Genomic DNA, 13,340 nt, shown 5'->3' on the forward strand with positions numbered 1-13,340 from the left:
GCAGAACCTGAAGGAGAAGCCGAAGCAGAAGCAGAGAACGTCAGAGAGCCCAGATAGAGTGAAGACTTGCTGGGGGCTGGGAGGTCTGCCAGCCTCCCAGCCCCCCAGCCAGCACCCCTGCCTGCCATATACCCGCTGAACCCCAATAAAAGACCTGCAAAACTACTGAGGACTCTGACTCCTCCTTTACCCGGTCTGCATGGGATCAGAAAACCTGCACTGTGCCCAGTTCCTGCCTTACAGACGACATATTTAAAGTCCTGGGGGGAGGGGAATATCAACTAAGAGAGAATTCTGGACCTGTGTAGAATATCCAAATCAGGATATTTTCAGATAAACAAAAGCTCAGGGAATTCATTATCAGTAGTCCTGCCCTACAAGAAATGTTAAAGGGAGTTCTTATGACTGAAATGAAAACACTAGACTGTAACTAAAAGCCATAGGAGAAATAAATGTCTCAGCATAAATAAATGGGCAAAGATAACTACATACATAAAAGTATAAAAGATATTATTGTCCTTTAGTTTGCCTTCTTTTTTTCATATGTGAGTTAAAAGACAGGAACATAAAAGTTACAAATTTATCTTGACTGGCACAATGTATACAGATGTAATCTGTGATAAGACTAAAGGAGGCAGGGTGGATATGTATGAACAGTATATACTATTGAAATTAAATTCAATTGTTATTATTCATACTAGATTATTATGAATTTAGGATGTTAGTTGTAATCTCCAAGTAACCACTAAAAAGACAACTAATAAACATACAGAAGAGAAAACAGGCAATCAAAAAAGCATATAAAAATTCAGCTAAATTAAAAAAAAATCAGTAAAGGAGGAATTGGAAAAACAACAGAAAGCCCATAGATATACAGAAAATAAATGGATAAATGGCAAAAACAAATCCTTCCTTATTGATAATTACATCATATAAAAATGGATTAAGTTCTATTATAAGCTTGGACTAAAAGGGAAATAAGAAGCGGGTATTGGCCCAGCTAGGCAAAGTCAGAAGCTCAGGAAGATCAAGAGAAAGACTTGTTTACACAGCATTCTATCATGGAAGCTAATTGCTTTCCAGACCCTGGGCGGGGGTGGGGGGTGGGGGGGTGTGTGTGTTTAAGTTTGGAGGTGCAGAGCAGATGCACTGGTCAGGATGGTCCTGGAAAATCAGGGTGCTGGTTCAGCCCTTCCACATTCCCAACCTTGGTCCCCACCTCTCTACTGGTCATGGCGTTTTGAAAACTGAATCTCAGACACTCATACACTGTTGTTTACTGCAGAATTATTCGCAGTAATCTAAAGGTAGAAACAGCCCATGTGTCCATCAACAGATAAATGTGTGAGCAGCTGGGGTATATATATACAGTGATATATTACTTGCCATATAAGGAATTGAAGTTCTGATAAAACATGAATGAATTTTGAAAACATGCTAAGTGAAATCAGCCAGACACAAAAGGACAAATATTGTATGATATCCTACTTACATGAGCTACTTAGAAAAGGAAAATTCATAGAGACATAAAGTAGTATAGAGTTCACCAAGGGCTAGAGGAGACGGAAATGGAGGATTCTTGCTTAACCTGTTTAGAGCTTTTGTTTGCCATGATGAAAAATTTCTGGAAATAGTGGTGATGGTTTCATCACTGTTCTTACAAATGAGGAAATTACTATCTTCTGCATTTGTAATTAAGAAACTAGGTATCTTCTCTTCAGACACACTCTTCCTCCAAAATAAAAGTCAAACTGCATCTTAACTGACACACCTTTCTGACCCTGAAAAGTGATTTCAGGCTGGACAGCCACAGGTAAATGGAACCTTTATTCTAAAGCAACTTCCCTAGCCACAGGGGAATAAAATTAAGCTGCCATGTATTACTCCCTCACACTGTGCCCAGCAGGGTGGTGTGTGGGAAAGCTCATGAACCTAACCTAGTAGCTGAGGGATGTTCTGTCCTTTTCCTTTTTAGTGAGGCAGTCGTGTCGTACTTTTCCATCCTGAGTGTTTAGCAGTCACACACACACACTCTCTCACTCTCTCACTCTCTCACTCCTGGACTTAGAAATTTGTCAAAGGTATAGAAAGCAATTAACATTCACTAGCGCTTTTATTTTGAATGTTGTGCTTTTCTTGGTCTCCCAGTACACAGTGTGACACTGGACAGTGACATGCTGGGTAGTGGCAGCCAGCTGCAGAGATCCCTAAGAGATCACTTGGGTAAATAACCAGTACTCTAAGTGGACTGTGTTGCCAGCATTTTTTGAATATCATGTTTGCATTTTCACATTCATCAGTCTACAAAAGGCCCACCTGTGTCTCCTGCTGCTGGTGGGAAGAGGAAGGCGGTTACTCTTGAGATGAAACTCAAGATAACTGCCCAACTGTGGGCTAAGTCTGCTGAGAACGTTTAAGGTAGGCTAGGCAAAGCTATGGTGGTTGGTATTAAATGCATATTTTTAAAGATTTATTTTATTTATGCATATGAGAGCTGGGGTATAAGCCAGAGGTATGGCGGGGGAGGATGAGAGGATTCACCAGAGACTGAGTGGGGAGCAGAACAGGTGGATTTACTGCTGAGGGGAGCAGTGGGTGAGAGGGGAGAGGTCTGTTGTACCATGTGGGTCAGCTCCCTGGCGGAGGCATTGAACTGGTGCTGCAGTGTTTGCCATCGCTTCATAATGCTGAGACTTAACGCCTTGAGCCACCAGGGAGGCCCTAAATGCGTTTTTGACTTACCAATATTTTCAACTTATGATGGGTCTGTGGCTTAAGTCAAGGAGCAGTTGTGTGTGTGTATGTGCGCGCACGTGTGTGGAAAAATTGCATAATCTTATTTATGTCTGCATATATATAATTTGCCATCTTTGAAATTTAAAAAATAATGGGCACATATTTCTCCCCACACTTTTTTTAAAGATTTATTTATTTATTTATACAAGAACCGGGGTACAGGCCAGATGCGCTGTGGGAGGGTGAGAGGATTCACCAAAGACAGAGCGGGGAACAGAACAGGTGGATTGACTGAAACACACTGCTGAGGGGAGCAGCGGGTGAGACGGGAGAGGTCTGCTGCACCATGTGGGTTGCTCCCTGCCTGGCTGGGGATCGAACTTGTGCTGCAGAGGCTGCAGACAGCTTCATTGGTTGAGGTTGCATCTTTAACCCCTTACGCCACCAGGGAGGCCCCACTCTCCCCACACTTTATATGGCTATTTTAAAAAATTTTAGCCATGCTGTAGATGGATAGTGGTATTTCATCATGATTTTAATGTGTACTTCCCTAATTAAATAATAATGTTGATTTTTTTCACATACTTACTTGCCTTTGGTGAAATATCTGTTTAATCTTTTGCCCATTTTATTGGATTATTATTTTCTGAGTTTGAGAGTTCATTATATATCCTAATTATAAGTCCTTTATCCGATAAGAGATTTGTGAATATTTTCTCCGAGTCTTTGTCTCTTCATTTTATTAACAACATCTTTAGAAGAACAGAAATTCTAAGTTTTTGTTTAATTATTGATGAACCACTGTTTTTACATCCCTGCCACTGTTTTTGCAGTGTGGGATTCCCTCGTCAGTTGTAGTCTTGGTAGCACTCCTACCGCTGATACACCAGAGTCTTCCCCCGTAAGACCATTGTGCCGTAATCTCCCCTCCCCCAGACTTCTCATCCCTGCCTTGCCCTTTCCCCTCTGAAAGTGGCAGATCTGTGGTCAGCTTTTAAAGATTGCTTTTGAAGTTTGTCTTTGTCTGACTTTTTGTTTTTTCTACATTCCACTTAAAAGTGACATCATCAGATGTTTGTCTTTCTCCTTTGGTTTATTTCACTTAGCTTACTCGCTTCTAGCTCTACCCATGTTGTTGCAAATGACATGAGTTTATCTTTCTTGATTGCTGACTAGTATTCCATTGTGTTTATATACCATGTCATTTTGGTCTACTCATCTGTTGGGCATTTAGGTTGTTTCCATGGCTTGGCTGTTGTCAGTGGTGCTGCAATAAACACAGGAGTGCAAATTTCCGTTCAAGTTAATGGGGTTTTTTGGGGGGTGGGAGTAGATACCTAGGAGTGGATTTGCTGGGTCTTATGGCATGCCCATATTTAGTTTTTTGAGAAACCTCCACACTGCATTCCATAGGGGCTGAACCAGTTTGCATTTACACCAACAGTGTAAGAGGGTTTCTTTTTAAACAGACACTCACCAGCACTTGCTGTTTCTGTTTTTTTTTTTTTTTTTTTGATATGGACCATTCTCACTGGCGTGAGATAGTGTCTCATTGTGGTTTTGATTTGCATTTCCATGATGATAAGTGATGATGAACATTTTTTTCATGTACCTGTGGCCATCTGTATGTCTGCTTTGGCGAAGTGCCTCTGTAGTTTCTCTGCCCATTTTTCATTGGGTTATTTGTTTTCTTTTTGTTGAGTTGTATGACTTTGTAGATATTTGATAACAGTCCTTTGTTTGATATACGTTGTTTGCATACTTCCTCCCATTCTGCAGGGTGTTTCTTCATTAGTTAGTCTTGCTGTGCAGAAGCTTCTTAATTTGATGTAGTCCCATTTGCTTATATTCTCTTTTGTTTTTCTCCTGCTGGGGATGTGTCCATAAAGATACCTCTGAAGCTTATGTCATGTAGTGTTTGCCTATGTTTTCTTCTATGTGTTTTATTGTTTTAGGTGTTATATCCAAGTCTTTTATCCATTCTGAGTTGATTTTTAATATATGATGTGAGATAGGGTCTGGTTTCATTGTTTTCTGTGTTTGCAGTCCCAACACCATTTATTGAAGAGTTTTTCCTTCTTCCAGTGTGTATTCTTAGCTCCTTTGTCATGGATTAACTGTCTATATATGTATGGGTTTATTTCTGGGCTTCCAGTTCTATTCCATTGGTCTGTGTGTCTGTTTCTATTTCAGTACCACGCTATTTAATTATCATGGCTTTACAGTATAGTTTGAAGTCTACATGTGTAGTACTGTTTTCCCCCTTTTTTTGTCAGGGTAGCTTTGACTATTCAGAGTTTTTTTGTGGTTCATGTGAATTTCTGTAATGTTTGTTCCCTTTCTTTGAAAAATGCCATTGAAATTTTTATTTGGATTGCATTGAATCATCAATTGCTGTGGGTAGTATGACCATTTTGACAATGTCGATTGTCCCAATCCATGAGCAGAGGGTATCTGCATTTCATTGTATATTGTTTCTTTTAACAATGTCTTAGCGTTTTCCTCGTATATGTCCTTCACCTCCTTTGTTATGTTTGCTTCTAGATATTTAATTATTTTTGGGTGTGATTGTAAATAGGATTTTCTTTTTTAATTTAGAAGTTCTAATTTTGGTGAGGTGCAGTTTGGTTGTCCTTCTATAGATTGTCCTTTTGGTGTGAGACATCATAGATAAGACATTTTTGCCTAACCCAAGGTTCTAAGTCAATCTTTTGAGATAGGATTAGGTTTTAAACTAAGCTAGGGTACCCAGAGGACATTTATATTTGTGATCAGTTTCCCTCAGCATATATGCTGGAGAAAATGTGGGGAAATAAAGAAGTCAGCTCTCAAGTAATCAGTTGCACAGTCATCTGTTAGATTAAGATGATGAAGCGTTCCCCCCTCCCCTACATCTGTCTCCATATCTTTCTAGCCTAGCTTTTTCTGCTGTCAAATGAGTGCATAAAGATAAAGAACCAATGTTGAATTAAGAAAAATACAGTTTATAATACAAATTCCCCATCTTTCGCTTCCTAAAATATTCTTCCTAATTTTTTTTTTTTTACATAAATAAATCATTATACGACTCCTCTTTTCCATGAAGTATTTGAGAACTGGCAGCTTGTTATGAAAAAAGCACTGCCTTGGCATAGATCCTGCCCCTGCTTGCTTTGGATGAATAGCATCAATGGATGAACAACTTTTTTGTGTGATTTTAAGATGTTTCCTGGGTTACTGGCTTTTTTTGTCTTTGGGGCTTGAACTATACATATCTTCCATTGTTGGGTGTGTGGCTGGACTCTGTGTAAAAGGGGTCGTGGCTGCTCTCCTGGCTTGCACTGTTAGAAAATGAACCTGTTGTGCTTTGGATGAGGAAACATTTAATCAGTGGCTCCTACATAACCATTTCTATGTCTCTGCTGTGTTCTTGCTCCAGTCATCCAGCTGTTCCCAATTTTTAGGATTGTCTGCCTTCTTCATTTTCTTTCTAGCCTGTGTTGAGCTCCCATATTTGAGAGTCGTTTTTGAGCACAGATGTCTTGGCTGAGGTACGTTGGGTCTCCCTCAGGGCTGTGTTTGTTTATGGTCGATGCTCATTTCTTCATTGGACTCTTGTTGCTGTTTCTTGTTTTTAAGCTAAGAAAAAATATGTTTTGTTATTAAGTTGTTTTACTTAGTGGAAAATTTCCTCAGTGGCGCTCATCTCACCTGAGCAGTGGAGCTCGACAGGAAGAGTGAAGGCTGTAATAAGTTCTGTAACTCTGCTGGTCAGAGGACACCAAATTGCACAGCACAAAGAGTTGGGGAGGTTACTCTGGGCTAATGAGGGGCTCGCTCCATTTCTCCAAGAACCAGTAGTGGCTGCAGGGGGTGGAGAGGTAGTGAGAGACTGAACTTACTAGTAATGTTACTGTTTAATAGTAATTACTAGACAGTGTTCTGTGGCTCCTTTACATCTTCTTTCTTGTATCTTCACGGGCGACAAGAAGATAAAACCATCCATTTGCCTTTAACAGTTGCAGGAACTCAGTAGAAGGCCCAAGAAGATGTTATTTGAGGACCTGGTTTCCTTATATATCACGTCTAAAGTTACGTTTCCAAGAACTTGTCAAGGACTTTAAGCGAGAACTGACTGTACTCCTGCACTCCAGGTATCTGACTCCAGGACAGACGGAAAGGTTTAGCATCAGTAGACCCTCAAACGTGGGTTTACTGCTATAATGTTCCATCTCCCCGAGGGGTAACTCCCCCTCCTCTCTCTGTCAGAGATCCAGAGAAATTGTGGCTAGCCACAGGTCTTTAGTTCTTTGATCTTATTCTTTGGAGCGGTGGATGGATTGACAGGGTGCGATGGTGCAAAAGTTGAACTTGTCATCCTGTTGGACATCTTTGGAAATAAAGGGTTCTTGGATACCCTGGAGATCCAGTAGCCATTGAACGTTCTCTTATGTCCTTCTCTTAAATGTGTGAGGGGAGGGCTGCCTGCAGAGAGAGTCCTGGTGGGGAAATAATATGGTGCAAGGGGGGAGAAGTGGAACTAATGCAACCTTGACTTTCAAATCCATCTGTGGATTTGACCCAAATCCATTTGTGTTAAGATGGGGGCTGGGGGGAGTTAGCGAGGCTCTCCACATTGCCCTTGCTTACACCTTGTTTGTCTCGGTCAGCTCTGGTTGAATCTGTCTTGCATTAGCCTCCACTGAGATGGGGAAAGAACACATTTGCTGTTCATCTGCTGTAACTCACCTGAAACTGCCTCTTCAACTTCTTTCCTTCTTATTGGCGGTGCCCACTGTACCTGGACTTCCTTCTGCACCATGTAGCTCATGAGTGATGGAAGTAACTAACATATAGCAGACATGGCGTTACGTTTTGTGTTGTATGCTATTCTTGTCTTGGAGCTTTAAAAAGAATACAAATGTGGAGACGATCATTTATTTACCTGACTGGGTTTCTTTCACTTTGGCATCTTCTTTCAGCATGAGGTCAAGAAGAAATTGCTTTGGAATATATATTTAGCCAATGAAAGACCTGAATTGAGGTTCTTGGAAGAGTACTTGAGAATAAAATACCTGGATCTGCCTTTTAAAATTGCATATAGGGCCTCCCCCGTGGCGCAGCGGTTGGGTGCTGGGTTGCGAAGCTGCCCGTAGCCTCTGCAGCGCCGGTTCAATCCCCAGCTGCTCCCGGCCACCAGAGGAGGGTCCCACATGGTGTGCAGACCTCTCCTGCCACCCGCTGCTCCCCTCAGCAGTGTGCTTCGGTCCTTCTGCCTGCTCTGCTCCCCGCTCTGGCTCTGGTGAATTCTCTTGCCCTCCCGCGCTTCTGACTGTACCCAGTGCTTGTATACATAGTAAATGAATAAATCTTTAAAAAAAAAAATAAAATTGCATACAATTCCTAAAGAAGGACCTTTCCTGATCTGATGAAACTAAACTGTCACTAACCATGTCTCACAGTAAATAGAATGACCCTAAGACTTGGAGGTTTATAACTTTGCCTTACTTAGACAAGGTAATGTGTAAAAGCTGATTCAGTTCCCGAGTGAGATGCGTTTCTGGTTTCCTTCTCTTGTTGATGGTATTGCATGTTTTGATTTGAACATTCCTTTGCTCATGTGCTTATTTACCTCTCCTGAAATCCAGTGATGTAGGAACAGTTAAGTGGAACTCAGTCTCAGTGTATTACGAAGGACCCCCCTGTTTCCTCCATGCTTCACACCGCGGTCTGCTAGGAGAAATGGCTATAAATATTTAGAAGTGATTGTGGTGCACTCTTGTCCTGCTGCTCATTGTGTGGCATCTAATGACAAATTCAGATGTTAACCCACACCTAATGTTTGCCCTTGAGAAACTAATATCTTTGTTGTATTTTCAATAGTGAAAGAAGATGGGTTAGATACCCAAGTAATAGCCATAAACTGGGACTTGAGATGTTTGAGGACTGTATATTAATCCTACTATAATGTCTGGAATTGTTTATATCAGCACTGTACAATGTAACTTGCTGTGATGATAGGAATGTTCTGTATCTGCACTGTCCAGTGCAGCAACTGCTAGCCTTTGGCGGTGCTTACTGAGCACATGAATGTGGCTAGTGTGACTGGTGTGGCTGTGGAACTGTTTTTTTTTTGTTTAATTCGTTGCCTGTGGCTAGTAACTGCTGTATGGGGCAGCTCAGGTCTAGAACAGCATTTCTCATCTTTTTTTCATTATCACACCTCCCTACTATCCCCTGAGACCTTTTTATATTTTTCCATTGTCTTATGACTCATAGAGGGCCACAAACCATTGTAGCTGTCATTGGGAGTGCAGTATCTGGACTAGTATAGGGTTGGCATTGAATATGGAAGTAGTTAAAAGTGGATTTCACGAGATCCTTCAATTTGTCCAAGCAGTGGCATTATGATGAAGCTTAACTGAATGTCAGTTTACTTCCTAGACAGTCACAAGTACACTTTGGAAAGACTGTGGGTTTGCTTCCAGGCTGCCATGATAAAGCATATGCTATCATAAAACAAGTCTCACAAATTTTTGGTTGCCCAGTGCATTGAGGTGTGTTTACTGTAGCCTATTAAATGTACAATCACAGTAAACACACAAGCCTTAATTAAACATGACACAAAGACGTGAAGTGAACATACACACAATTCAAAAAAAATGGTGCTGGTAGACTTACTCACAGGGTTGCCACAGCGGTCAGTTTGTAAAAAGCACCACATCTGTACTGCACACAAAAGGTGGAACATCGTAATGACTTGGTAATGACAGCTAAGGCTAATGGTATCTATGAGTGCAGTTCAGAAGTTCAAACTTTAGTGGAGTTTCAGAATACAAGTTTTAGGGTTTTGTCAGATTCTCAGTTGTCTTTCCTTTTTGTCCTCAGGTGACATTCTTATGGCTTCAGCATGTTTTAGAAATGATTGGTATTGGTGCAAAGATAGATGTTTGGTTCAGTATAACTCATGAACCTAACCCAACCAGAGCTAGGCAACTAGTAAGTTACAGGATCTGGAAGCCACATTACTTGGGAAGGAGTTGAGAAGACCAGAGATATTTGTAGTGGGGAGAATTATATGGGGGTGGGGGAAATGGATTCACCAGAGACAGAGTATCTGAGAACAGAAAGGGCTGATTATTGAAATACTCTGCACGGGAGTGGGAGATGAGACAGGCGAGATCTGTGTGAGAGGATTTGAGCTCTCTCTTATACTCTGTTTTGTTGGGATTTCTTCTTTGGGTTGCCAGTTTGGGCCAGTTATTTGCTGGGACGTCAGATCTTGGGTATTGACCTTTGACACAGATGTGTCCTGGCTTTGCTTCCACAGTCAGACAGTGATCGGGTCCTTTTTTTTTTTTTTAAGATTTATTTATTTATGCATACAGGAGCTGGGGTACAGACCAGAGGTTGGGGGGGGGTGGTCAGGGGAGAGTATTCACCTGAGACAGAGTGGGGAGCAGAACAGGCAGACTGACTGAAACACACTGCTGCGGGTAGCAGCGGGCAAGTCAGGAGAGGTCTGCTGCGGGTAGCTCCCTGGCTGAGGATCAAACTCCTGGCAGGGGCTGAGGATAGCCTCATAGGTTGTGTCTTAACCCCTTGCGCCACCAGGGAAGCTCAGTGATCTGGTCTTAAGGCCTAGTTCCTTTAGCAACATTATCAATTCCCTTATTCAAGTCTCCCAAACCTGCCTGCTGGGCAAGGAGTTGGGACTAAGTTTTTTTTTAACCTTATTAAATGGTACCTGACAAAATCATCAAACTTCTATTTGTCTTGTCTAATGTTTTTTAGATTTTTTTGGTTCCTTTAATTTTAACTGCTAAAGGATCACAGACTTCTGTGCACCAGGAAGTAATTCTTCTCCCTTTTAAATTTCAGTCTAACATTTTCACTGTTCTTTCGGGAAACTTCTCTGAAGTGTGTACTGAAAACAAGCAAAACATCCTAATTAGTTTGACAGCATTCAGTATTTCTCCTGGGAATATTCTCTCCTTTACTTTATTATTCTTAAAGCACTGTGTTTTATGCCGCCCTACATGGTGATTCAGTCATCTTGCCTGCCAGATACCAAACCTCTAGAAGGCAAGACGAGGTTCCATAACTTTGCGCTGCCCCTCGTGTTCAGTGAATGCTGATGTGCCCATTTTATTTGTTTTTTTTTTTTTTTTTTTTTTGGTTGGTGGTTTGTTCTTTTGTGGGACCCTTGCCGGCGGCTAGGGAACGAACCGGCGTTGCGGAGGCTGTGGGCAGCCTTGCAGCCCAGCACTCAACCGCTGCACCACCAGGGGAGGCCCTGATGTGCCCATTTTAACACAGGCATCTAGACTGAAGTCATAAAATCTTAGCACAAACAGGCACTTCCCCAGTGAACAGTGACATTTAAGATACAACTAAGTAAAATCTATTATCAAATCTATTTTTAATAGAGGCCCTGCAGTGTTGGAGGAAAGAGCATCCTAGTCTGGGAAGTTTTCTGTGAACTATAACATGGAAGCAGTTAAAGTGGATTTCCAAATACCCCGGAAGGAAAAAATTTTAAAATGTCTAATCTGTTGTAGACAATTAAAATGTCTAATGGTCTGAGAACACTCAGAATGACTCAGTGGTTCACCGTTGGGGTCCGGGCTGATAATTCTTGATCACATGTGATAATTTCAACTCTGCCACTTAGTTTCATTCCCTGAATTTTGCACTATTGTCTTGATGGTTTTACAAACACTTACAACTCCTCGTCACTGCAGCACCCTAGAGCCTTGCCTCCTCTGGAGCATCGTCATCCTCTTTTTCTGATACCGCACAGAATTGTTCTGCCTCCAAGAATTCAGACTGAACTGGCTGCTGAGCCCCCCATACCCCAGCTTCCTACCCCTTCCTTGTTCTTCTCATCCCTACCATACGACTCCTTTGTTCTCATAGCCCTCCCCTTATATACCCCATTCACATCCTCTGTCCGGTTCTTTATGACCTCACTGAGCCTGCTCCTCTCCCCTCCACCCAATGGTATATTGTCCCTGACCTTCCTTACTGCTTGGGGTTTCCTTATTTTGTGTGCCTTTACAGTTAGTTGGCTTCCACGTTTCACAGGTGAAAAAAAGTGGTAACTTCAGGCTAATGAAGGAAACATACAGCTTTTGATTTTTCACATGAGAAACTTTATACTGGAGGGAAAGAATCAGTTCAGCATCGGAGTACTGTTAGTGTTTGCACTCCCAAAATGCTCATTCCAAAGCACACTGATGAGGTTTGGTTGGGTAGCAAAAGGAAGGAAATGTTTTCCTGAATATAACTTGTTTTGGAAAGGTTTTAAAAGATACTCATGTAAACAAATGAATGGATGTTCTCTAAAGTGGTCATTTGTAAGAAATAGGTCAGGAGCCTTGCACACCTCACTCTTCTGCTCTGCTTTCTGCGCTTTCTCCTGTAATAGAAATGGTATGTGTTAGAGAACTATTTTCCAGTTAGGAATTTCTAACTTTGCAGAATTTTAGGAAGTATATTGAGCTTCTGAAATTCGTGGATGTGGTGGACGTCCATAACAGCACAGACACAGGGAGAGGATCAGGCCTCCACTGCTCGGGCACCTTCCTGCAGCAGAAGTTGTATGTTTAAGCTCTTTTTGCATTTGTCTTAGCCCTTTTCTAGAAGTAGCGTCCCAATCTTGATCCTGGACAACATTAAGTACAAAAAGGTCTCTATGGAGATTTACCCCTGTATCCCACAGGTGAAAGTTCAAAGACATGCTTTCACAGCATTACTTTTCCCATTCCCAAATTTTTGGCATATTAAATAAAAGGTAGGAATGGTTTCTTACATGTTTAATTTACCCAGAGGAGTACTGGGCATTAACACTGTCATGGAAATAAGGATAAACAATGTGGGAGGAACAGAATGCCAGGTTGTGTGCTGGGGATGTGCATCTGAAAACTGCCTGAGGCTGCATCCTCAGCTGTTTCCGTGTTTACCCCTAGCTTTGTAGATGGGGAAAGGCTTGGGGGGTATCCTTAACAAGTTGGCCGCCTGGGCTTGCTTTCAACCAATGTGAACAGAAATGCAAAAGAAAACATGAAATCTGTCATATGGGAGCAGGGAGGTTGAGAGTTTATTTGCTTTCTTTTTAATGGAAAGAATACTTGGTATACCAGTGAAATTTAACCGTTTTGCAAATCCCTTTTCCCTGTCTCAAAATTAGTGAATTAAAAATATTCAAGAATTTCTTTGTAAAAGCTTTCATCCTTTCCCTTAACTTGCCCTTCTTTGGATTTGAAGGTTGTTCTAACTCTTCATAATCTAATCTCTAGCCCAAAAGTGTGGGCCCAGGCTTTGGACTGACGCACCTTGTTCAGGGCAGTCCCTGGGGTTATGGGAATCCACTGATAACCATGACTCGGGGTATTCCTCCCTCTGTGTTACAAACAGACCTCTTGAATAGTTATGATGGGAAAATAAAGGAAATGGGCTTTGCAGAATTCTAGCTCATCTTACACTCTCCCCTAACTAGTAAATGCTTTTAAGACAGTCAGTCCACAAAGATGGATGGACTGAGATAGGATGTCTTCATAGTCCAGCCAGGGGCTGAGGCTTCAGGCAGAGAGGCCACTTAACTCTTGGAAGGTTATTAGCAC

This window comes from Talpa europaea, assembly GCF_964194135.1.
Source record: "Talpa europaea genome assembly, chromosome: 11".
NCBI lineage: Eukaryota > Metazoa > Chordata > Mammalia > Eulipotyphla > Talpidae > Talpa > Talpa europaea.